Below are 23,250 nucleotides of genomic sequence, written 5' to 3' on the forward strand. Positions count from 1 at the left end.
ACGCTTAGCCAGAATGTTAACATGTTCTCAGATGTTAACAGGGAGTTGAATCCTTTCAACCAGGTTTTACCATCAAGGCCAGGCCTGTTAATAAGGCATTCAAGCTAGGTTATACCTTACTAAGATTCTTATAAAATGGCAAATCAAATAAAAATTGATATTTTCCATTATTTTAATATTATTCATGCATATAAATAAAATGATAAATTCAAATTAACCATTTAAATTTCCAATAAAATACCAGTACATATTTGCCCTAAACGGGACTTTGAAATAACATGGATAACATAAATAACAGGCCCGCGCAGGGGCTAAACAAGTAACAACAATAACAAAACAAAATAAAGCAAACCCACGCAGGGGTCAACAGAATAGCATACCCACGCAGGGGTAGAATAAGATAGATATACCCACGCAGGGGTAGAGTACTGGAATAAATGTCCACGCAGGGACATGAGTACATGAAATGATAATCGAAGGATTCAACGATCCTTCTTGCTCTTACCCTTGAGCAAATCGAATACCTTCTGGAACATGCCACGGTTGTGACGGCGATCATTTTGCATCTCCCGTCGCATGCTATCAATCCCATGCAGGATCTCCTGAACCTGCGGCGGCGACATCATAGGCGCCGGTGGTGGTGGCTGGTAGTGCTGCGGCTGCGGCGGCTGGTAAGGCTGCGGCTGCGGTGGCTGCTGGTAACCCGGAGGGTAACCAAAAGTAGACTGCCCAGCAGTCCAAGTGTCTCCCAATGGACCGCTAGGAGGGAGCGAGCTGTAGTTCACAGCTTGCCAATAAGGGTCTCCCGTGTAATCATAACCCTGAGGGAATACATGCTCGAACGGGTTGAACTGAGCGGCACTAGCATAAGCCGGAATCGGCTCTCCAAAATTCTGCGGCGGCAGAGGCGGGATCGGAACAGAAGTAACCTCCGATACGGGATGCTGAGACTCCCCTGTCTCGGACTCCCCGGGTAGAGACGTGTAGCGGCTGCTACTAACACGTGGAGGGGTGCCTATGCGAATCCCTCCGCGCGTAGACATGCGCGCATTCCTCCTCGGCCTCTGAGGTGGAGGAGGTAAAACTGGCGGCGGCGGTGGTGACGGAGTGATCACGTCACGCCACAGGGCCTCAGATAGGTCCTGCGGTAGAGGCGGCTGCTGCTGGAGCTGCTGCTGCTGCGAGTGGTGCTGCGAGTGCACCGGCGAACCATGGAGCGATTGGAGCATCGGAGTACCATGGAGTGATTGAAGCATCGGAGAGTTGTGGCTAGGGGTGAAGTACCAATCATGCTGCTTAAATCTCTCCTGAAAGCTGTCCCCACCATTGTAGGGTGATCCCCTAAATGGCGACCCATCCGATATCTCAATCGGATGGTTAGGTGTACCTGATGGTGGTAGCGACGGGTCCGTATCCTCGTCTACGTCCATCTCGTGCTCTCCCGGAAAATGGTCCTCCGGCCCGAGTGGGTTGTGGCCCACTGGCTCCTCCACATAAGCATTAGGGTTATATAAACCCTGGTAGGCTGGCGCTGGATACTGCTGCGGTGACTGGTGCAATGGTATGTACGATCCATGCGAACCATGGGGCCCGTTCTCCGAGTGGGGCCCAAACGAGTGGGGTAAAGACGGTGAAGTGCTGGCGGATACCGAGTGTCTAGCAGGCTCGGCGAAAGACCTCCAAAGGTCGTTGGCGGCTGTGTTGTGTGTGGCGGATGGTGCTCGCCTATGTGAGGGCCCTGCCTCATGGTCGTGGGTAGTAGCAAATCCTCCTCGACCTCTCATTCTTGGCGGCATAGTGATCCTGTCAAAAATCAAACAAGTTGCACAACAATATATATAAGACAATGCATTAATAAATAAAATGAAATTAAACGAAATGTTGAACATTTCCTAAGTTCTTTGTCTAGACTCGAAAATCGAGGAATGTGCAATTGTGTAACTGAGATTAAACACATTAGGATAGTGTTTAATTCACTCAGCATTGGCTCTGATACCAACCTGTCACACCCCGAATTCCACGTGTCACCGGTGGGCCCGGTGTGGGGTACAGTGACGTAGTTGGCATCGTCATAGACAATCAACACAATATAATAATGCACAGCGGAAGCAGAATAGAAACATTTCAACTTTAAATAAAGTGCAATAATAAATATCACAGTAGTTGAAATGGATCCACAGGCGGATCAATTAAAATAAGATAAAAATAGTTCAACAGATATTTGTCGTCCAAGCTTGCGAGACTATAGTGGACGCTCTTAGGAAACAGCCAGCCTATTTCCGTATAGTACCTGCACTTAACCTTTTGGGAAAAATACGTCAGTTTACACTGGTAAATACAAATCGACTGACTCATTTTGAAAATGATTTAAAATTGATTTAAATGCACAAGGCATAAATATTTTTATTAACTTGGGATAATTATATAATATAAACTTGTGAACGATTTACATGCACTCGTATCTCTGGTGGCCCGGGATCTACTGTCCGGGCTAGAGATTAAATGACACACCACATTAAAGAGTTATACACGTCGGGTGTACGCCTACACCCCGTGCTCTGGTCGTGGCCATCTCGTAAGATAATGCCAAGGATATCCGGGACATGGTCAATAACCCCCCAAAGCCTTTAAGTAAGACAAGACTGTTTAAACGAAATCACACAAGCTATTCAAGACTGTACACCCATAGGGCGCAGGACTTGTGCGCCCGATCAAGCGGTATTGTAAATACCGTACCCCAAGCCCGTATAGGGAAAATAAGTCAAAATGTATTTACCTGAGCAAGTATAAGTCACAAATGCTAAGTGGTGGTAGCTTTTACCGGGCTTCCTAATCTGGAACAAAGGTTTATAATTAACCTATTAGATTCCTAACGGCCTTTTATTTAAGCTTAAGCTTTGACCGGTTAGTTTTAGGAATGATGCGGTTTACGCACGATTAAACGAAAGACCGGATAGAATGTGATTTAGACCCGACAAGTTTGAATACTTGTATAATATGGGTATACTAAATACATTCTGGATTTTGAAATAAAAATGATATCGTTTGACCCGTTTCGGTCAATTTACGCAAACTAGTTATGTAAACCGAACCGAACGCGAAAAGGGCGATACAGGTAGCCAAATGATTCAAATGCAAGTTCCCTGAGGTAATATTCTTAGAATATGATATTATATCAGTAAGTTATGTTCTATATTGCCCGGAATAATTTTAAACCCAATTTATGCCTTAGAAGGGCATTTTGGTCATTTAAAAGATAATAAAAGGGGAAAATTAGAAATCTGAGTTTCGGGTCTGGTTCATACAGTAAATATACTTAATATAACATATTATATCAGTAGGGTATGACCCATATACCAAATATATCATTTAAAACCAAACTATGCACCGTAGGGGCAATTTAGTAATTTCACAAGGGCTAAAAATGCCAAAACTGGAAACCTGAGTTCAAAATATTATACTTACTGTTATTATATGAAAATATGCTAAACACATCAGTAGGTATAGGTCTTATATGTTTAAAACAAGTATAACGCTTACTATGCGCTTAAAACGCTAAATATGCGATTTAAGGGCGTTTTCGGGTTTTCAAAATAAATCTGAGATTTTTATATTTCCAGAATACTTAAAATAATTTATTCATCATATAAAATCAGTAGAAAAAGGTTTCGGGTCAAAAGGATGTGTAAAACTCATTTTATGGCTAAAACGGTCAAAACCGACATAAGCCGAAATGACTAGGTGATCTAGGATCCGTTCAGCCAAAAATTAATTAAAAATCATAAAAATTCCCAGAATATTATATTACATCAGTTGGTAAAAAGTTTTGTATCAAAACGTGGCCAGAAACGGGTTCTACGCAAAAAGGACCGTTTATGTAAATTTATAATATAGTTTTACGCTAATGGCCATAACTCACAATCTGGACCACCAACTGATCCGAAATTTTCGGTGCAAGTTCATATATCAAAAATAAAGATTTCTATCCTTTCACTTTTCCAAAAATCCCGTTTTAAATCAAAAAGGGCAAAATAGTCAACTTTATGCATAAACCGGAAACATGCATTCGAATAGGCTAAACATAGACTCAATCAAAGAAAATTCCAGAAAGTTTAACTAAAATAAAAATAGTCAAAAATACTTTCCAATACAGATCTCGAACATGCATGTATGAATCCGAATCGATAGTCTACGAAATAATCGTTTTACAAGACTTTCGGTTCCGATTCGTGGCTATACTATAGATTGTCGAGTTGATGCTGATTAAAACACATTCTTATATATATTACAAGTTATTTTCAATGATCAATCAGGTTGCATGTCATCTATATCATTAATCATGTCATTTTTCACAAAAATCACTTCTGTTGACTTTTTAGAAATAGGTTTGACTTGACATTAAGCATGCATGTAGTGGGAAACAGTTAGTAACCTTTAGAGGGTTTGTTTCCCACATAAATACCAATCTATAACAAGTTTCAATTCGAGAAATGACTGAAAGAAATCCGTTTAATCAGAAAGTCAAAGGTTATGAACACCCAGTTTGACTTTTAACAATAATCACTACAAAAACGGATTAAAGAACGAATTGAAGGCTTACAAGAGTCCTATAGATGTTTAGTGAACACTAGGATCGGCCTTGTTGCTCAGATTATCTCCAGAGAAGCTTTGAGAGCTCTTGCAAGTCTTGGTGTTCTTGTTCACAACTTCAAGTGCCAAGAAATATGATCAAAAATCTGATTTAAAGTCACAATTTCGTGGGTTACTGTTGCCTAGCCATGCATGGCTTCTAATTGGTGCAAAAAGAGGCAAGAAACAGCTGTAACCAACTCAAATTCGGACCCAATTCGACCCAAACGAATTTTCTGCTCGCTGGCAGTCCCACGCGGCCCGCTTGGGCTTTCCCAGGCGGGTCGCCTGACCCTTGTTTCAGCCAAACAACTTTCATACTTGACAGCTTTGACCCCTGAACTTGTACGCGATGTTTCGGCTATTTTTCTCGACCCGTAAACCCCCAAACTTGGTTTTTAAGGACCTTAGGACTTTTACCAACATGGCAATGCCCTCGGATAACTTTGCGCTCAACCGAAAAGCCCTGAATTCGACGTTGACGCTTTTAGTCCCTTAAGTACGGTTTTGGCCATAACTTTCTCATACGTTGACGAAACTTCATGAAATTTTTACCACATATTCTAGTGAGTATATTTTAGCTATACAAAGCTTCGGGTCTGCCAAAAGTTCACTCAGAGGTATAAATTAAACATGTTGACACTTTTGGCCCCTATAGTTTACAATACTTCACTTTTGTGCAATTTCCGCGTCGTATGATCCATGAACCATCCGTTAAAGGTTATAAACATTATGTGGGGTTATCATAGAGCCTATTTATCCATTGTTGACACTTTGGACCCTTACGTTCCATAGTTTCACCGTTTGTCACTTTTAGTCCCTCTAAAGTATGTTTTCACATAGCGGAACCTTATGACACGTGTCAAGACATTATTGGACGAAATTTTTCGAGGTGTTACATCTTGAGCCGGTTCCAGATGTCTGATGCAACGCCCATTGGTACCCCACTGCCACAAAATCACGGAATTACTCCAGACTTGAAGGGTGAAGCTGTTAGCCCCTCGTACTACCGCGCAATGATCGGATCTCTTATGTACCTCACAGCATCAAGGCCAGACATAATGTATCCAACGTGCCTGCTTGCCAGATATCAAGTCAACCCGAAGGCCTCACATCTTGCAGCTGTAAAAAGGATTTTTCGTTATTTGAAGGGTTACCCTGACACCGGTCTATGGTACCCTAGGGATAATAACTTTGACTTGATCGCATTCAGTGATTCTGATCATGGCGGATGCAAAATCGACGACAAATCCACAACGGCTGGATGTCAGTTTTTAGGAAATCGCCTAGTCACATGGCAGTGCAAGAAGCAGACTTGTGTGGCTACTTCAACATGCGAAGCTGAATACATTGCTGCCTCAAGTTGTTGCTCCCAAGTTCTGTGGATCCAACAACAATTGCGGGACTACGGTTTTGAATTCCTAACTACACCTATTTACGTTGATAATTCTGCTGCTTTACAGATCACTAGAAATCCTGTGCAGCACTCAAAGACCAAACACATCGAAATCAAATATCACTTCATACGTGATTGCTTTGAGAAAAGGCTAATCGATGTTGTTAAGGTCCACACCGATGACCAACGTGCCGACCTTCTTACCAAAGCATTTGAAAAATCAAGATTTGACTTTTTATTATTGGTAAACGGCATTAAGGTCAAGCAAGAGTAAACCAACATCGGAAAATCATTTTTGTAAATACCTTTGTGTTTTAAATTTGTCTTAGTTTATTGATTTTAGGGGGAGTAAATCCAAAAATCGGAAAATCCAAAAACATCGAAAAATTTCAAAAACACAAAAACAATAGAAAAACAAAAATGAGTTTCCTGGCGAGCAAAAGAGAAAATGATAGTACATCAGTGGTCTATCCAAACCTCTTTAAACCTTAAATGAAAAACGATAAGCAGCTCTATATAAGATGTATCGGTAGGCTCACAATCATTTTAAAGTGTGCAGGGTGATATAAACTTAAATCGACTGAAGACCAGGTGGGAACCATTCATTGGCATATGGTCTTAGTACCGAAATTTCGTTTGATAGATTGCCGAGGTTCTGAGATATTCGGTCTTTATGCTACTTATCATCTGGGTATCATGGTTGTATCTTTTACCGAAAAATAACGGGGACGCAAGTCTAGATCTTCCATGATACTATACATACGTGTACATATTACATACTGCATTCGACCTCAATAAGTGATAAACAATCACATGTCCAATCAAATAAGTGATAAAATATCACATTTATCCGGGAGTCAAGTTCGTCTCTCTGCTGTACGGAAGTACTGACCTGTTTACGGACTTGCTCCTGTGCCCTCATGCATATGAAAATCAAGTTCCTCATCAATAAGTGATTCTATCACATAGGGCTTGTTTTCAAATCAGTTTCGTCGTTTGGTGCATATCAGCACGACATTAGCGGTGATGTCGTTTGATAACACTCAAAGGATATTAAAATTGTTGTCTTTTAATTTATTCAAAAATTCCAAAAAGATTTTAGGTGTGTTTTAATATAAACTTTGTAAAAGCCAAAAAGATTTTATTTCTACTTTATTTTCGATCGTACGATGTTGGAGCTTGAGTCTTCGTTACCTGAAACCTGAACGAAAACCGAATTGACTAAATCTTCATAAACGGTCGAAATTTGCAAGATTTGAAAGTTAAATCTAAAATTGAGAAATTTATTAAACTTTCAAACTGTCGGACGGTGTTTGATTGTGACATGGTCATTCGTGTGTCATTTGTTTATACTAACTATTCCAAGCAGTTGTTCTCATTACGCGTTTAGATTCCTTCCATGTGCAGATTCTAAAGGCTAGGAGAACATGGTCGATGACAAGCTTTGGAATGAAGACACGACGTGAAGGCACTCAAAAGATGAAGATGACCGAGTTGCCGCGGACCATCATCAACACCACAAGGATCTTAAGCTTTGAAGATCAAGTCGTTCACGAGCATAACTCAAGGGGGAGCTTATGTTAAGGGGGAGTTTGTCAACACACTTTCTACATGATACGGGGAGTTTGTTGATACACTTTTTGCTTTCAAGACGTGAAGACTTTGAAGATCCTCCGACATTGAAGACTTAAAAGGACATCAGAGTCTTGAAGACACGAAGATCAAAGATGATCAAGATCGAGACAAAGCTACAGCCAAGGGGGAGTTTGTTGGTGCACTTGTGTCTGTACTTTGTCTGTATTCGGTCTCGATGTAAAACGATGTCTTTGTTAGTCTTGTAAGTTTGACCAAGTCAACCATCCTCCGGTTTGACTTGGACAAACAGTTAGATTATGGTTGTATAATGTTTTGTGTCGAAGGATAAGTCATCGAAGGATTGTGAATATCCTTCGATGAGCTCGAAAGATATCATTCGATGGATGGACTTCGAAGGATATGCCATCCTTCGAAGTATATGGATCCTACGATGGCTTTGTGATCGACAGATGATCTATCGATCAGACAACTTGATCCTTCGACCTTACAACCTGTGTTTGGGTATATATAAACCCATGCAGTGTGTTCATTTCAGTTTAGACACACACACACACAGACAGAAAGATAGACTCGAGAGATAAGGAGTGTATTCTGTCAAGAACACACACACACACATAGAGAGAGTTTACAAAACTGATTTGTAAACATTGTGCTTGTAACCGGAACCTTTCATTCGCATTAATACAAGTGGTGTTAATCGGTGAACCTTGTGTGTCTTGTGTTTATACTTGTCTCAACTCGGTTGCACTCTAGCTTGGATTCCGCACTTGCTAGTGTGTTAATATAACAAGGTTAAGGTTTAACCTCATCCTCCACGAGGGACCTACAGCGAACTGGTTGAACTAATATATGTCTTGATCGCGACTCCTCCTTTGTAACCAACATGTGATGCAGGAAGAACATGCAAATCCGGGTACGTATATTCTCCATCTTCTACTTGATTTAGTAGAATCATCGCAACACCTCCAGCATCCTTTACAATTTGCCCCTTTTCAATTCTCCCATTTATACCTCTATCACACACTACTACCTTCCCTTTCACGTCGACATGGTCCAATGATCCTTCCATGCACAACGACGTGTTTTGATCACCATTCAACCCCGGGTACACCAAAGGTATATAAGTTTTAGGGAAATCTTTAGCTTGGAATGCTGATTCTCCATCTAACACATCCTTGTTTCCGAGAGAAACTGATGCAACTATTTTCCTATCAATGGTACTGGCTCCTACAGTAAGTATCCATGGAGCATCATGTGATCCCTCAGTCCGATCAGTTTATTGTTACAACCTTCAATGTCACATTTCCCTTTCCATTTTGCTGGTGGTGGAGGGATTCCATTGTCATTGAAAGAAGGATGGCCTGGAGTCGTTCCGGTGTCTATAATCCCGATTATGACCCCCTTTCCGTAGTTCGAACTGCTCCAGAAGCCTAAATTCTGGTGCAGCCCTAAGAAGTTGGGAGTATGAGCCGTTTGTGTCGTGTACACTCTCTGAGGCCTTGCAAATAAGAACCCCTCCATTTTTTCCATCGCCTTCACATGCTCCGTGGATAATAGAGCAAATCAGGAAATCTAATCAGTAATTGCACAAACTCGGATGATTTTATTGATCATTCAGCAATCCTTTATAAAGGAAAATACATGCAACGGCTAGTAAACGTAAACAAAGAAAAAATAACAACTAATACGTAAAAGGTGCATCAAGCCATATTATCAGGAATGAAGCTTGACTTGTGCAGTTTATTCTCATCCGATAACAACCTCCAACAGCTACTAGGCAACGGTCACTTTGAGATTGAATTACATCCAATACCCTCCTTTAATTCAATCTTTCTGACCCCGAGAGCTTCCCTAAAATAACTGAACTGGTCCGGTCCAAGAGGCTTTGTCAGCAAGTCAGCAATTTGATCCTCAGTCTTGCAGGGCTTTAGCTTTATCTGTTTTGAATCCACCATACTTTTGATGTAGTGAAACTTGATATCAATGTGTTTACTCCGGCTATGAAACGCTGCATTCTTAGACATGAAGATAGCTGATTCATTATCACAATAGATCTCAGTTGCCTCTTCTTGTTTATAACCCAACTCACTTAATAGCTGCCTCATCCAGACTGCTTGACATGCTGCTCCAGTTGCTGAGATATACTCAGCTTCGGTTGATGAAAGTGCCACAACTTGCTGCTTCTTTGAGCTCCATGATACCACACTACTACCAATTGAAAACACATAAGCCGATATACTTTTTCTGTCCTCATCTGACCTTGCCCAATCACTATCTGAATAACCAATTACCTTGACAGCTGCACCTCCTTCATACCATATCCCATACTCAAGTGTTGCCGACACATATCTTAAAATTCTTCTTGCAGCTCCATAGTGTATTGAAGTTGGACATTGCATGTATCTTGCAATAAACCCAACTGCAAATGCCAATTCAGGCCTTGTGTGTGTCAAATACAGCAATCCTCCCACTAAGCTTCTGAATTCAGTCCCATTAACCTTGCCTGAATCACTTCCCTGTAATTTTTCGCCTTTATTCATCGGTGTTACAACACCCTTGCATCCCCACATACCAAATTTCTTGAGAAGATCTATAGCATACTTCTTTTGTGACACAAAGACACCATTCACTGTTTGACTGATTTCTAACCCAAGGAAGTAAGCTAACTTCCCTAAGTCAGTCATATCAAATTCCTGAATCATCTTCATTCTGAATTCTTCTATCAACTGTTGAGAGGAGCTGGTGTATATTATATCATCAACATAAATGCAAATGATAATAATATTGCCTTCATCAGTTTTCTTGGTATAAACAGTAGGCTCACTTGTGAGTCTCACATATGAATTATCATTCAGATACGAGTTAATACATTCATACCAGGCCCTTGGCGATTGCTTCAGGCCATAGAGGGCCTTGTGCAGCCGATAAACCTTATGCTCTTCTCCTTTAACTTCAAACCCTGGTGGTTGTGTCACATAAACTTCCTCTTGCAATGGCCCATTCAAAAATGCAGACTTGACATCAAGTTGAAAGATAGCCCACTTTTGTTGAGCCGCCAATGAAAGGATCATTCTAATTGTTTCAAATCTTGCCACAGGAGCAAAAGTCTCCTCATAGTTGATCCCATATTCCTGGGCATACCCCTTTGCTACAATCCTAGCCTTATACTTCTTGATTTCACCACTTGCATCCATCTTTACCCTAAACACCCACTTGAGACCGATGGCTTGTTGATCATGAGGCAATTCAACTAGAGACCAGGTCTTATGTTCTTCCAAAGACTTCAACTCTTGCACCATAGCCATTTTCCACTGCTGATTTTTAGCGGCTTCTTCATATGATCTTGGCTCCATTGATGATAACACTAATTGACATTCATACAGCTGCTGCACTTGATCACTATTAAGCGGAACTGTTTCTTGATAAACCTGGTTCAATGACTTGCTCCTTTGGTTTGTGTTGCTGTTGTTGGAGTTGGCCTCACTTTGATCACTGTTGACTTCACCATCTTCAGGAACTGAACTGTTACTGCTGTCTTCATTATTGTCTTCATCGTTTTCATGTTCCCAAATGGTAACTAATTCAGCTGGCAACCCATGCTTATCTTCTTGATTATCAGTCCACTTTGCATGTTCATCAAACACTACATTTCTGCTTGTTACAACTCTCCTTTTAACCGGATCATACAGCCGGTAGGCTTTAGAGTTTGGGGAGTAACCAATGAAAATGCATTTGCACGCCTTTTCTTCCATCTTTCTTCTTCGTTGCTTGGGAACTTGGCTGTATGCAACACACCCAAACACCCTTAAGTGATGAACTGAAGGAATTCGGTTATACCATACCTGAAAGGGTGTAGCTTCATCAAGGGCCTTCGTAGGTGACAAGTTTCTGAGATAAACGGCTGTAGCCACAGCTTCACTCCAAAAGACATTGCTCAGATTCTTCTCATGTAGCATGCTTAGAGCCATTTCTCCTATAGTTCTGTTCTTTCTCTCAGAAACTCCATTCACTACAACAAAAATGGCTTTTTAGGACTTTTCCTGTGGGAGGCTTGCAAAAGAGAGTCCTAAAAACTATTTAATAGGACTAATGAACTTTTGGGGTCCTTTTATAATATACTCTACTAAACCGGTGTCCTAAAAAGCTATTTAATAGGATGGATGATTTTTTGGGGTCCTATTATCATATAATTTAATAGGACACTTCAAATGTAGATCCTAATAAAGTATTTTATAAGACATTTAAATGTTAGTGTCCCATTATGTGGTACTGTATTATGACACTTGATCATCTGGGATCCTATTATAACATAACTTAATAGGACACGTTGTATTAAGTCATAAATGTTTAGTGTTATAGGACCCTTTCTAGTTGAAGTCATATTAGAACTTAACTTGATAGGACACTTGACACTTGGGTCTTATAACTTTAAACTTTATAGGACGCTTAATCACTGTGGTGTTATTATAATACACCGTTATAGGACACTTGATATTTGAGTCATAAAACATTAGTTTTATAGGACGCTTATTCGCTAGAGTTTCATTATAATATAACCTAAAAAGACACTTGACACTTGGGTCGTATAAATTTAACATTTATAGGACGCTTAATCATTGTGGTGTTATTATAATACGCTGTAATAGGAGACCTGATATTTGAGTCATAAAACATCAGTTTTATTGGACACTTATTCGCTAGAGTTCTATTATAACATAACTTAATAGGACACTTGACACGAGGGTCTTATAACTTTAACACCCCTAGTTACATTGATGATGTTTAGCAGAAAAAAGGTTATGGACAATTTTAATATTGTAACTTTTACGTTCTTATGTGCGTGATATGTATTAGGCCTTATAAGCACCGATTCTGATATGAATTGGGCATTATGTAAACTGTCGTATTTTTGGATACAAAATGTCCTAAATTTGAATCACAATGGAATTTTTATTCCCTCCTAATTTCTACTAAAAAATTAGAAACTCCTATTGTAAGTTTCATTCGAAAACAAATGGCAGTACAAATTCGATTTATATTTATTTTTGATGCGCGGTCAAAATTCTAGTTAACTAAAAAAAGTTCGGCCCAATAAAAAACACCCAAACAATAACCTATCGCTGAACTCCTTTACATCCTCTCCCCGTTCACGTCTTCTTTCTCCGATTTCAGTTTTGCCCTAATTTCATCTTCTCCTCTGCTTGCTAATTCGGTTGGTTCGTGTCGTGATTGCTAAAGCCGCTACCCGCTACACTGCTACAGTCGTTCGTCCGGTTATGTCGGGTGAAGGACATAGTTTGGAGTTAGCTATTAAACTGCATCAAGATAATATGTTATCAAAACTTTTATTTGTTAATTTGAATAATTTGGAATAGATTCATAAATGAATCATTTTCAAAATAAATAATCTTAAACTATAGTTTCAACTATCGTTTTGGTCGCCTATAAAGTTGTTTCAATGCGTGAGGCCTTAATCCTTAATAAGAAATGTCAGATAGATACATCGGTAGGCTAGAGGCGTTGACATACTTTATCCCAAAAAGTAAAACCATGTCAACGTTTTTAACCAGAGAAGTCAAAACCAAATATTATAGTAGCTTTATTCTAGGTAATTTTATATACAAAAAGTAATAAATCTAAAGTTTAAATAAATGTTAGCAATGTTTTCAGAACCGGACCGAAGGTCTACCCGGTCGCCTTACGGGGTCAAAGGTCGGACTGGTCGGATCGGTTGAACCGGATTTACGAACCGGTTGACTTTTTAAATTATTCTTACAAATCCTTAAGAATAAGTTTATTTCAAACCATACAAATATCCTTATAATTTCCATATCATCGCCCATTTTTTAAATTGGTTTTTCTAAATTGTACGTTTTAGAATTTGTTTCTTTAAATTGGATTTTTTTTATAAAAAGATATTAAGTCAAGCCTAAAGGTTTTAATATGTAATTTACCTTAATTGAAGGGGGTGAATATTAAACTTTTAATATATATAAAAAAAGCTTTTCTCTGTTGTTGACTTTTACACCTTATCTCTTCCACGACAAAATTTCTCCATTAAAGCTACGTTGAAGCTTTCTCTGTTATTTCTTCACTCCCATTTTTATTCACCATTATAGCTTCGTATCATTTGAAACAATTTGTTGAGAAAACAGAAAATAAAAAGAAATGGCTCAAGAACCAAGGTAAGCCAGCCCTTACATCTGCTCTACAGATCTCTACAGATCCGTCTCTTTCAACAAAAACTCACACCGGTCCAACCTCTATCACCGGATCTCCGGGCGAACCGCCGGTCACCGGCCGGACCACCGGTCTGATCCACAAACGGCCTGAACAAGTGAGTCGGCCCGGCAAAGCTTCCGGCTCCCGGCCTGACCGGCCGGTCCGGTCCGGGTCTGAAAACATTGTTAGTTAGATTAAAACTAGGGTAAATTACTTTTTGAGTCCCTATGTTTTATAGGTTTTAACCACTTGAGTCCAAAAATAAAAAGTTTAATGACCTGAGTCCCAATAAGCATTTTCTTTAACCATTTGAGTCCAAATTTCCAACACTGTTAGAATTTTTTAGTTAAGTATTGTTAAATTACCAAAATACCCTTATATTTAAAAAAATAAAAAAACTCAATCTCTTTTTCTTCACCGTTGTATTTCCAGATCTTCCTTAGCAACAAATCTCAACCCCTTCACCTTCTACTGATACAAACCTAGGGCTCAGATCACCTTCATCAACACCAGCCATCGCCTACCTCCACCCTCTTCACATGCCGAACCGGAAACCCTCTACCACAGCCGTCACATCCCGAACCGGAAACCCTCTACCACAGCCGCCACATCCCGAACCGGAAACCCTCCACCACAGCTGCACCTTCTTCTCCATATAAATTTCATCGTCACATCCCATCATTTTCGCCATCCAAATCCCACTTCTTCTTTGCGTAAACTCCAACAAATGGCTAAATTTCTATCATTTTTGCCTGCATTCGACATTGTTTCCACTTGTGTTATTGCTGCTCCATTTGAAGGTATGTTTCATCTTCGTAAACCCACCTGCAACCTCTAGAACTTTAAAGAGAGAGAGAGAGTAGAAAGCTCCACCCAATTATTATATGGATTTTATAACATTGAAAATAATTACGCTTTCAGACTTCATCAATTATAACCAGTACCACAAGTAAATTATAACCAGTACCATAAATTGTATACCAGTTCGGACTTCCGCATTTAAAAAGTATGAGATTCCACACGAAACTTCAAATTACAGGTCTTCAAAAGAAGCAGTGGTGGGGAAGGCAATGATAATGGTGGAGATATGGTTTGAAGGCGGTGACTGGTGGTTGAGTGTCAACGGAAGGTGATGATAGCGGTGGAGGTGCGGTGGGGATCATGGTGGTGCTGTGGTGTTAATGGTGGTGGTAGGGGTAGAGAGAAGGAGAGGAGTGATGGACAAACAAGTGTGTGAAATGCTGTGGAGGTGTGTGTATAACAATATAAATAATTTATTTTATATATAATATTAAAATATTTATGCATTAAAGACTTGTACCTTATATTTTTGTGCATATAAAACTTGTATTTTATGTGTAAATTACCAAATTACCCTTATAGTTAACAAACTTGGTGGATGGAGTTAGAAATTTGGAGTCAAATGGTTAAAGAAAATGCTTATAGGGACTCAGGTCATTAAATTTTTTGCTTTTGTACTCAACTAGTTAAAACTCATAAAACACAGAGACTCAAAAGTAATTTACCCTTAAAACTATTTATAATTTTTTGATAAAACGATAAGGATTTTGAAATCTTAAAATTTTTGAAAATGTGAATTTATGTTAAAAATCCCCTTCTAATTTGATTCCCGCTCCATCCAATTCTTCTAAAATTCAAATCTACTTCCCTCCCCTAATCTTCTCACTTTTATCCCAAACCCTATCACCTATCTTCAGTGTTTGCTCTCCACACTCTCCCCTAATCGACTATTGCAAAATATATTTTTCGATCACAACACTGTGGAAACCGCCATCTTCGATCTTTTACAATTACCGATCATCACCGATTACGCCTATCCCCAAGCGTCACTCCAAACTCGTTTGTAAATGTCTGGTTAGTCACTTCTAGATTTCTTTTATTTTTTATATTTTTTTATTTGCCTTTTAAAGTTTCTGATACAAGGTGAACCGTGAATCTCCCGTGCAGTTGACAGAAGCATTAGGTGGTTCTGATTACGGTAGGATTTCAATTGGGTGAGGTAATTTTATATATTTATCTTAATCCTATACTAGAGAATGTTTCTACAATTCTCATTTATTTGAAAACTAGTGGATGATATAATATCTTAACCCATTTGGTTTGATTATGCTGCATATTTTCATTGCTTTGACCTACACTCATTACTTTCTTTGTGGGTCTGTTAGGTTAACCCTTAGAGGGGGTCAAGCTCCAAGAAAATAGAGAGAAAGAACACAAGAGTTTGATGCAATTTTTCTTCTTAAAATTCCCACTGATGCGAATTACATATAAATACTTGAAAAGAAACTAACTCCTAAACAAATGCAATACTGAAAAGAAACGTGCAGCACCTATTCTCCTAAATTAAAGTAAACATGCATGCATAGTGGGGAACATGACTTTGAAATGGAAACATGCAAACGTGGGCAAACTTGTGCATCACACTAAATCTTTTGACTTGGGCCTGGATCATTCTCATTGGCAGTGGGCTTCAGGTCATCAACTCCAACTCGTGGGCTTGCATCAAGCATGTGGACTTGAGTTGTGGAAATCGGGATCGTATCAATGCCCGCTCCTGGAGAAACGACCTTGTCCCCAAGGTCGGCGATCGTAACCCCGGACGGAACCTTGTTGACTGTGGATTGAAGACCTCGCAAAGTGACGACATCATTCTTGTAACGGAAAGTGAGTGATGGAACGGAGAAGTCGGCTGTAACCGGTCCCAAGGAACGCAACCAATCAAAACCCAGGATGAGCTCGCATCCTTTGAAAGCCAATAAAAACAACGGAACCTGAAATGAAACACCAGCCAAAGCCACGGAAACAGCTGGGCAGAAACCGGTACACTGAATGGGTTCACCATTGCCGACGAGAACCGGAAAAAGGGTGTGTGGGTTGAACAGCTAAGTGAAGCAACGAGGCGAGATGGGGTTGGATGAGGTTATGAGTGCTACCGGAGTCAACGAGAATGCTAACCGGGTGATTATGGATGAACCCGGTGAGTCGCAGCGAAGTGGTCGGAGTCAAACCAAGAAAAAGTGCGGGGGTTAAGCTGAGAAAACGGGGAACCGTAGTGTCATCTTCGATGATGGGAAGTTGAGTAACAGGAGAAACATCTGCCACATTATCGACGATTAGTAGAAACCGAGGTGGGTTGCACCGGTGACCCGGTACGTATTTCTCGGGACACCGGAAGCATAGACCAGCGATGCGACGTTGTTGTAGTTGTTCCGGCGTCAAGCGAGCGGTGGGTAACGTGGGTGCAGCAGGTAAGAGGGCTGGGGTAGCCGGTGACGACAAGGTTGGCGAGGGAACAGGGGCAGTAACCACAGCAGGTGGAGATGGGGAGGGTTGTGCAATGGGGTTGGCTAGCAAGAGTTTGTCTTCCACCAATTTGGAAAGACCATATGCTTGGTGAAGAGAAGTTGGTTTGTGGATAGCAAGCTCAGAGTGTACTTCGGGTTTAAGGCCGGAAAGATAACAGTTTAAGAGTGCTTCCTTGGGCAGACCCACCACACAATTGCATAATTTTTCGAACTCCGCTTGATAGGCAGTGACCGTAGTGGATTGTTGCAATTTGAAAAGAGCCGCTTGATGATTGGCATATGTCGAGGGACCAAAACGGAGTTCCAATTCGCGAGAGAATTCAGGCCAAGATCCGAGCAGACTATTGTTATCGAGATATTTGTACCAGCTTAAAGCCTCGCCGGAGAAATAAAATTGCACCAGAGAGGTACGTTCGGGTTCGGGAATGTGATAATACTTGAAGAAGTTGTTGGCTTGGAAGATCCAGTCCAAAGGGTTTGAGCCGTCAAACATGGGCAGCAAGATTTTTGGTTGGCGATGGTTGAATAGGTCGGGGTTGGAAGGTCCGAAAGAACCAAAAGAAAGGTTTTTGGGGAGTTCTTTTTCTTTGTCTTTCACGAGAGTGGCCAACAGTTTGTTGGATAATTCCATTTGTTGTTGGATGGAAGTTTGAATGGCTTGAAATTGGGCATCAGATCTAGCATTTGTTTGAGCAGTGATTTCAGAGTCTCGTGAGAGAAATTGCTCGAACTTGTCACAAAGTGACTGGATGGGTTCGTCGGTGGAGGAGGAATCTTTACGGGGAGGCATGGTGAACGATGCAATGAAAGCACCAAATTGTTAGGTTAACCCTTAGAGGGGGTCAAGCTCCAAGAAAATAGAGAGAAAGAACACAAGAGTTTGATGCAATTTTTCTTCTTAAAATTCCCACTGATGCGAATTACATATAAATACTTGAAAAGAAACTAACTCCTAAACAAATGCAATACTGAAAAGAAACGTGCAGCACCTATTCTCCTAAATTAAAGTAAACATGCATGCATAGTGGGGAACATGACTTTGAAATGGAAACATGCAAACGTGGGCAAACTTGTGCATCACACTAAATCTTTTGACTTGGGCCTGGATCATTCTCATTGGCAGTGGGCTTCAGGTCATCAACTCCAACTCGTGGGCTTGCATCAAGCATGTGGACTTGAGTTGTGGAAATCGGGATCGTATCAGGGTCATCGAACTTTGATAAAAGAATACTGAGTCAAGTAAATTTGGGTTTTCTTTCAGCAATTTAATCATTCGTATTTCAATAATTATGATGTGTGTTTGCCTCGAGATACTTTGTTTAGATTGTTTTGTAACTTTCGTGAGATCTTTTGTGCACAACTCAAAGATATAATGATATCTATCATGATTTACTATGACAGTTTTTGGGGTAGGCTGTTAAGCAACATGATTAGACCACCCGTAGTGGGCGTCTTCTCCCCCCAAACACGCCTAAAAACGCCACCGCCCCCACCCTCGCCGGCGTGTTTGGGAGCTTTCTTTCATACCCCCCCCCCCTAGCGTTTTTCAAATCACGCTTGGAGCAATTTTGAATGGCCAATCACATTTATTTATTGGATAAGTTCTTAATTGTTGGCTCTTGCCTACATCTTTTGGTTTATCCAACTAGTATATGTATTTATTGGATTAAAAAAAATTGAAGCAGAAGAAAAGGCAAACAAACAATGTATATCTTTTGGAGTGTGAGTAGCATTACTATTGTTGTGATTCACTTTTCTACTCAACATTTACTTGACATTTATCTTTATAATGTTTGGATATAAAATGGTATCTGTAGTTAACATCAAATTATGATAAATGGATTTATAGGAAACTAGCCATGAAAAGGGAATTTAATACTTGTTACGGACATGCGTCATTCTGATACATTATTTGCTTTATTTTGATTCTACCTATTTGATTAGTGGGTAAAACGTGTTTTATTTATGTTTTAGTTATGTTTTTCTTTTTTATTTCTACTACGATTTAACGCAATTAATTTGACATGTTTTAATTGGGTCGATTTTGATGATAAATCATGGATCCGTCATTAGTTGTTGGATATGAAAGTGGGATGCTTAACTTGCTTTGTTTGATTATTTAAGCTTTTTTTGCATTTGTGTTTTGAGAAGTTCCTAACTCTACTTCAAGGACAAATAGCCTGCTTCTAAAATGAATAGCAGGTATGCAATTCGTTTGGTTCTTCTTGCACACTTCTTTATACCAGCATGTTAATCATCATTTTCTAATTTCTAATTATTAATTTATCAAAGTCATCACTATAGTTCATACATATGTACACTAACTATTAAGTTTCATTTCATTTCATTAATGTAATGTTGTGTTTTTTAGGGAATTTCTATGGTTCCGGTTGCACGTATGAGTTGAAGATTTCAATTTGGGTCGCAAGTATGAAGACACTTGTTCGGGAAGCTATTGTATATCACTTTCATCTATAGAAATACATGCATTTTTGTTACTTTGAAACTTTTCTAATTTTGTTTTACTTTCAAGTCTTTGTAATTCGTATACTTGGGTTATTCTATATTGGTTTTAATTTAATTATGTTTTTTTTATGTTCTTTATTTTCATTTTTAGATAATATGTTTATAATGGAAATTTATTGAGAATTTTTTATTAAATTTATTCTAAAAATGAATCAATTTTTTTAGCTTAAACAACAAGAGATGCGGTTTTAGAATCACATCTTTTGAATATTAGGAAAAAAAATACTTTTAGCTTAAATTATCAAAAGATACGGGTCTGCAACCGCATCTTTTGGACCCACATCTTTTAGCTTATTGCCATAAGATGCGGGTCTAAAACCGCATCTCATAGCTAATTTACCCGCATTATTTGATCACCTTTGTACTAGTGTCTATAGACATTATGCAACCATAAAATTGGTTTCATAATCTTATTTTGTATTAGGACCCTTTTCTTGGTACTAAATTAGCTATAATATTACATCATAAGGGTCCTATCAATTAATTTATAAGGACGCTTGTAAGTGTATCAAAAGATTAAAAGTATGTAAGCACATGTTAGAACATCGTAAAAGCGTTCTAATATGTTTTTATTAGGACACTATTTTGGTTGTTCAAAGACATATTACGCGACCATTAAATTGGTTTCATAATCTTATTTGAGATTTTAGGACGCTTTTTTAGTTCCGGGACTTATTACGACCCCTTTACATGAAACGCTTTTACCATTGGTCTTATTAAATGAAAGGTCCCATAAAATAATATTTTAGGACGCTTTTGCGCGTACTAAAAACCCAGTTTTCTTGTAGTGATTATGCTCAGGTGTGTAGGGAGGTGTCAAATCCCTCCTTATTCCCTCTTGCTCACAGAACGCCATAAACTCATTTGAACAAAATTCTCCTCCTCGATCACTTCGGAATGCTTTGATCTTCCGATTTGTTTCATTTTCAACTTTGGCTTTGAAGATTTTAAACTTATCAAACACCTCATCTTTTCTGTGCAAAAAGTAGACCCAAGTCATCCTGCTTACATCATCAATGAACAACAGAAAATACCGGCTTCCACCCAAGGATTTTATTGACATAGGCCCACATACATCTGCATGGATTAAGTCCAGCAGTTCAGAGGTTCTAGTTCCTTGCGACAAGAAGGGGGCTCTTGTTATTTTTCCACTAACACAGCTTTCACACACATTCCAGCTTCTGATTTTGGGCAGCCCATAAACTAGTTGATTTATGCTCAGGCTCTGCAAGCTTCGTTCATTTAGGTGCCCAAATCTTAAATGCCACATGTATGACTCATCAACAATGGTAGCAAAGGCTACGTTATTGGCATTGGAAACATCAAGGGGAAACGTATTGTTGCTGGCAACTGGGATCATGCACACCGTTTCACCAGTTTGTTTCTTAGTAATTGTGCATGCACCTTCATCAAATACTAACTTATGTTTTGTTTTCATCAGTTGCCCAACACTCAGCAAGTTATAACCAAGATCAGGCGCATAATAAACATCATCTAATGTCTTAAACTTACCACCTGCTACTTCAAGCCTTATAGTGCCTTTTCCTTCAACCATAATTCTCTTACCATTTCCCATTCTCACAGCTACGGTTTTAGTTCTATCTAGTTTCTTAAATAATGATAACTGACCTGTCATGTGGTTTGAGCAACCACTATCGAGAAACCAGATGTGAGAAGGATTGGCATCATCTTTTGTCGTTACTAGTACAACGTCTTTATCATCTTCCACAGCCATAAACAGTTGCCCTTCTTCTTCGTCAGTGTAGTCTCCTATGGCAGGAGATGCTTGTGGTTCATTCCAGCAGTCTCTACTGAGATGCCCAAATTTATTGCAGTTATAACATTGAATACCTGCTTTTCCTCGACCATTTGTTCTTCCTCGACCACGGCCTCTACCTCTTGGAGGTCCTCGTCCTCTTCCTCTCATAAACAGGCCAGCAGCATCATCCTCTTTGGCCTGTAACACTTGTTCTTCAGCAACATTTTCAGTTCCTCTATTAACTCTTGCTTCATGTGACTGCAACGACCCCATCAACTGATCAAAGGTCAATACACTTAGATCCTTTGATTCTTCAATGGCAGCCACAATGTGATCCCACTTGACTGGCAAACTCCTCAAAACTTTCTCTACAACTTTCTGATCGGATACAGTTTCACCATAAGCCCTTTGTTGATTGACAATCTTCATTACTTTTGACAGAAAATCTCCCACTGGCTCCCCTTCTTTCATATGAACGGTTTCAAAATCTCTACGCAGCCCTTGCAGCTTCACCATCTGGACCTTGGTGTCTCCTTCATACTCATTCTGCAGCAGAGTCCATGCTTGTTTGGCTGTCGTTGCACCAGCAATTCGAGAGAACAATTCATCATGGACACCAGATTGAATAAGAGAAAGTGTACGTGCATCTTTTCTCTTATTATCTCGGAGTCTCATTCGATCTGTGTCTGCTGCATTGAAACCAGTTTCCACAAAATCCCAGAGATCTTGTGACATAAGAATAGTCTTCATTCGGATTTTCCAAAATTCATAACCTTCACCTTTGAAGATCGGAAGCGTTGCATTCATGGAATTAGGGTTTGTGTTGTTCCAGGCCATTGGATGAAAAGCGAATTGAAAGAGAGAAAGATAATTGAGAGTATTGATCAGAACCTGGTTGGCTCTGATACCAAATGATAGAGCAAATCAGGAAATCTAATCAGTAATTGCACAAACTCGGATGATTTTATTGATCATTCAGCAATCCTTTATAAAGGAAAATACATGCAACGGCTAGTAAACGTAAACAAAGAAAAAATAACAACTAATACGTAAAAGGTGCATCAAGCCATATTATCAGGAATGAAGCTTGACTTGTGCAGTTTATTCTCATCCGATAACAACCTCCAACAGCTACTAGGCAACGGTCACTTTGAGATTGAATTACATCCAATAGTGGATAGTTTCGCTGCAAACCCGTTTAGTACGTTATGATATGCAAAAACCATGGCAGGTGGTTCCTCATTTGCTCCGCTAGTGGTTCGTGGTAAAAACGACTCGTACCAGTTTTGACGATCTTGTTTTTGAAACAACTGTTGACCCTTGGATGAGTCTAAATGAACAATGTAGGTTTCGAGTTCAGCAGCATTGGCCGAAATGAAGGCTAAAAGGATTGTTAGTACGAGAACTAATGAAGCCATTGATCAGTGGTTTTGTTTAAGTTAGGAAGATATATTTGTTTGCACATTCAAAAGTGTATTTATAGATCACTAGTGGTTAAACATACTAGCTACTTTGGTGCATGAAAGACGACGATAGGATGACTCCAGGTTTCGTTCGCTGGATTTTTCTGAACATATTATCAAGGCATCTTGATTTGCCGGAAAGTAGTGTTTAAGTATTCTATTTTAAGTAATTTTCTTATTGTCCTCAAGTTTCAATGATTACTGCATATATCAATGGATGGGACATAATGTTTGTTTTATTTACAAAAGCAGGCTGTTGTATTATTTTAAGAAATTTGAAAAATGATTAGCACTTTATTATTATTACTAATTTAAAACCCCGTGTATTACACG

At 39.5% G+C, this 23,250-nt stretch overlaps 1 long non-coding RNA gene and 1 pseudogene across 2 annotated transcripts; one reads left to right on the forward strand and one right to left on the reverse strand.

The window, feature by feature from the left end:
• LOC110932494 overlaps positions 1 to 22,872 on the reverse strand; it is a 53,352-nt pseudogene extending 30,480 nt beyond the window's left edge.
• LOC110930551 lies at positions 15,495 to 19,750 on the forward strand. 2 transcript variants are annotated; one of them, XR_002587914.2, is made up of 4 exons: positions 15,495 to 15,713; positions 15,812 to 15,863; positions 19,321 to 19,371; positions 19,541 to 19,750. It is a non-coding gene; the product is annotated as an uncharacterized LOC110930551 (long non-coding RNA). The 2 variants fall into 2 exon arrangements; XR_004888840.1 differs by lacking the exons at positions 19,321 to 19,371; positions 19,541 to 19,750 and adding an exon at positions 19,243 to 19,293.
• Positions 22,873 to 23,250: the final 378 nt, after the last annotated feature.

The sequence above is a fragment of the Helianthus annuus genome, chromosome 3 (genome assembly GCF_002127325.2).
Source record: "Helianthus annuus cultivar XRQ/B chromosome 3, HanXRQr2.0-SUNRISE, whole genome shotgun sequence".
NCBI lineage: Eukaryota > Viridiplantae > Streptophyta > Magnoliopsida > Asterales > Asteraceae > Helianthus > Helianthus annuus.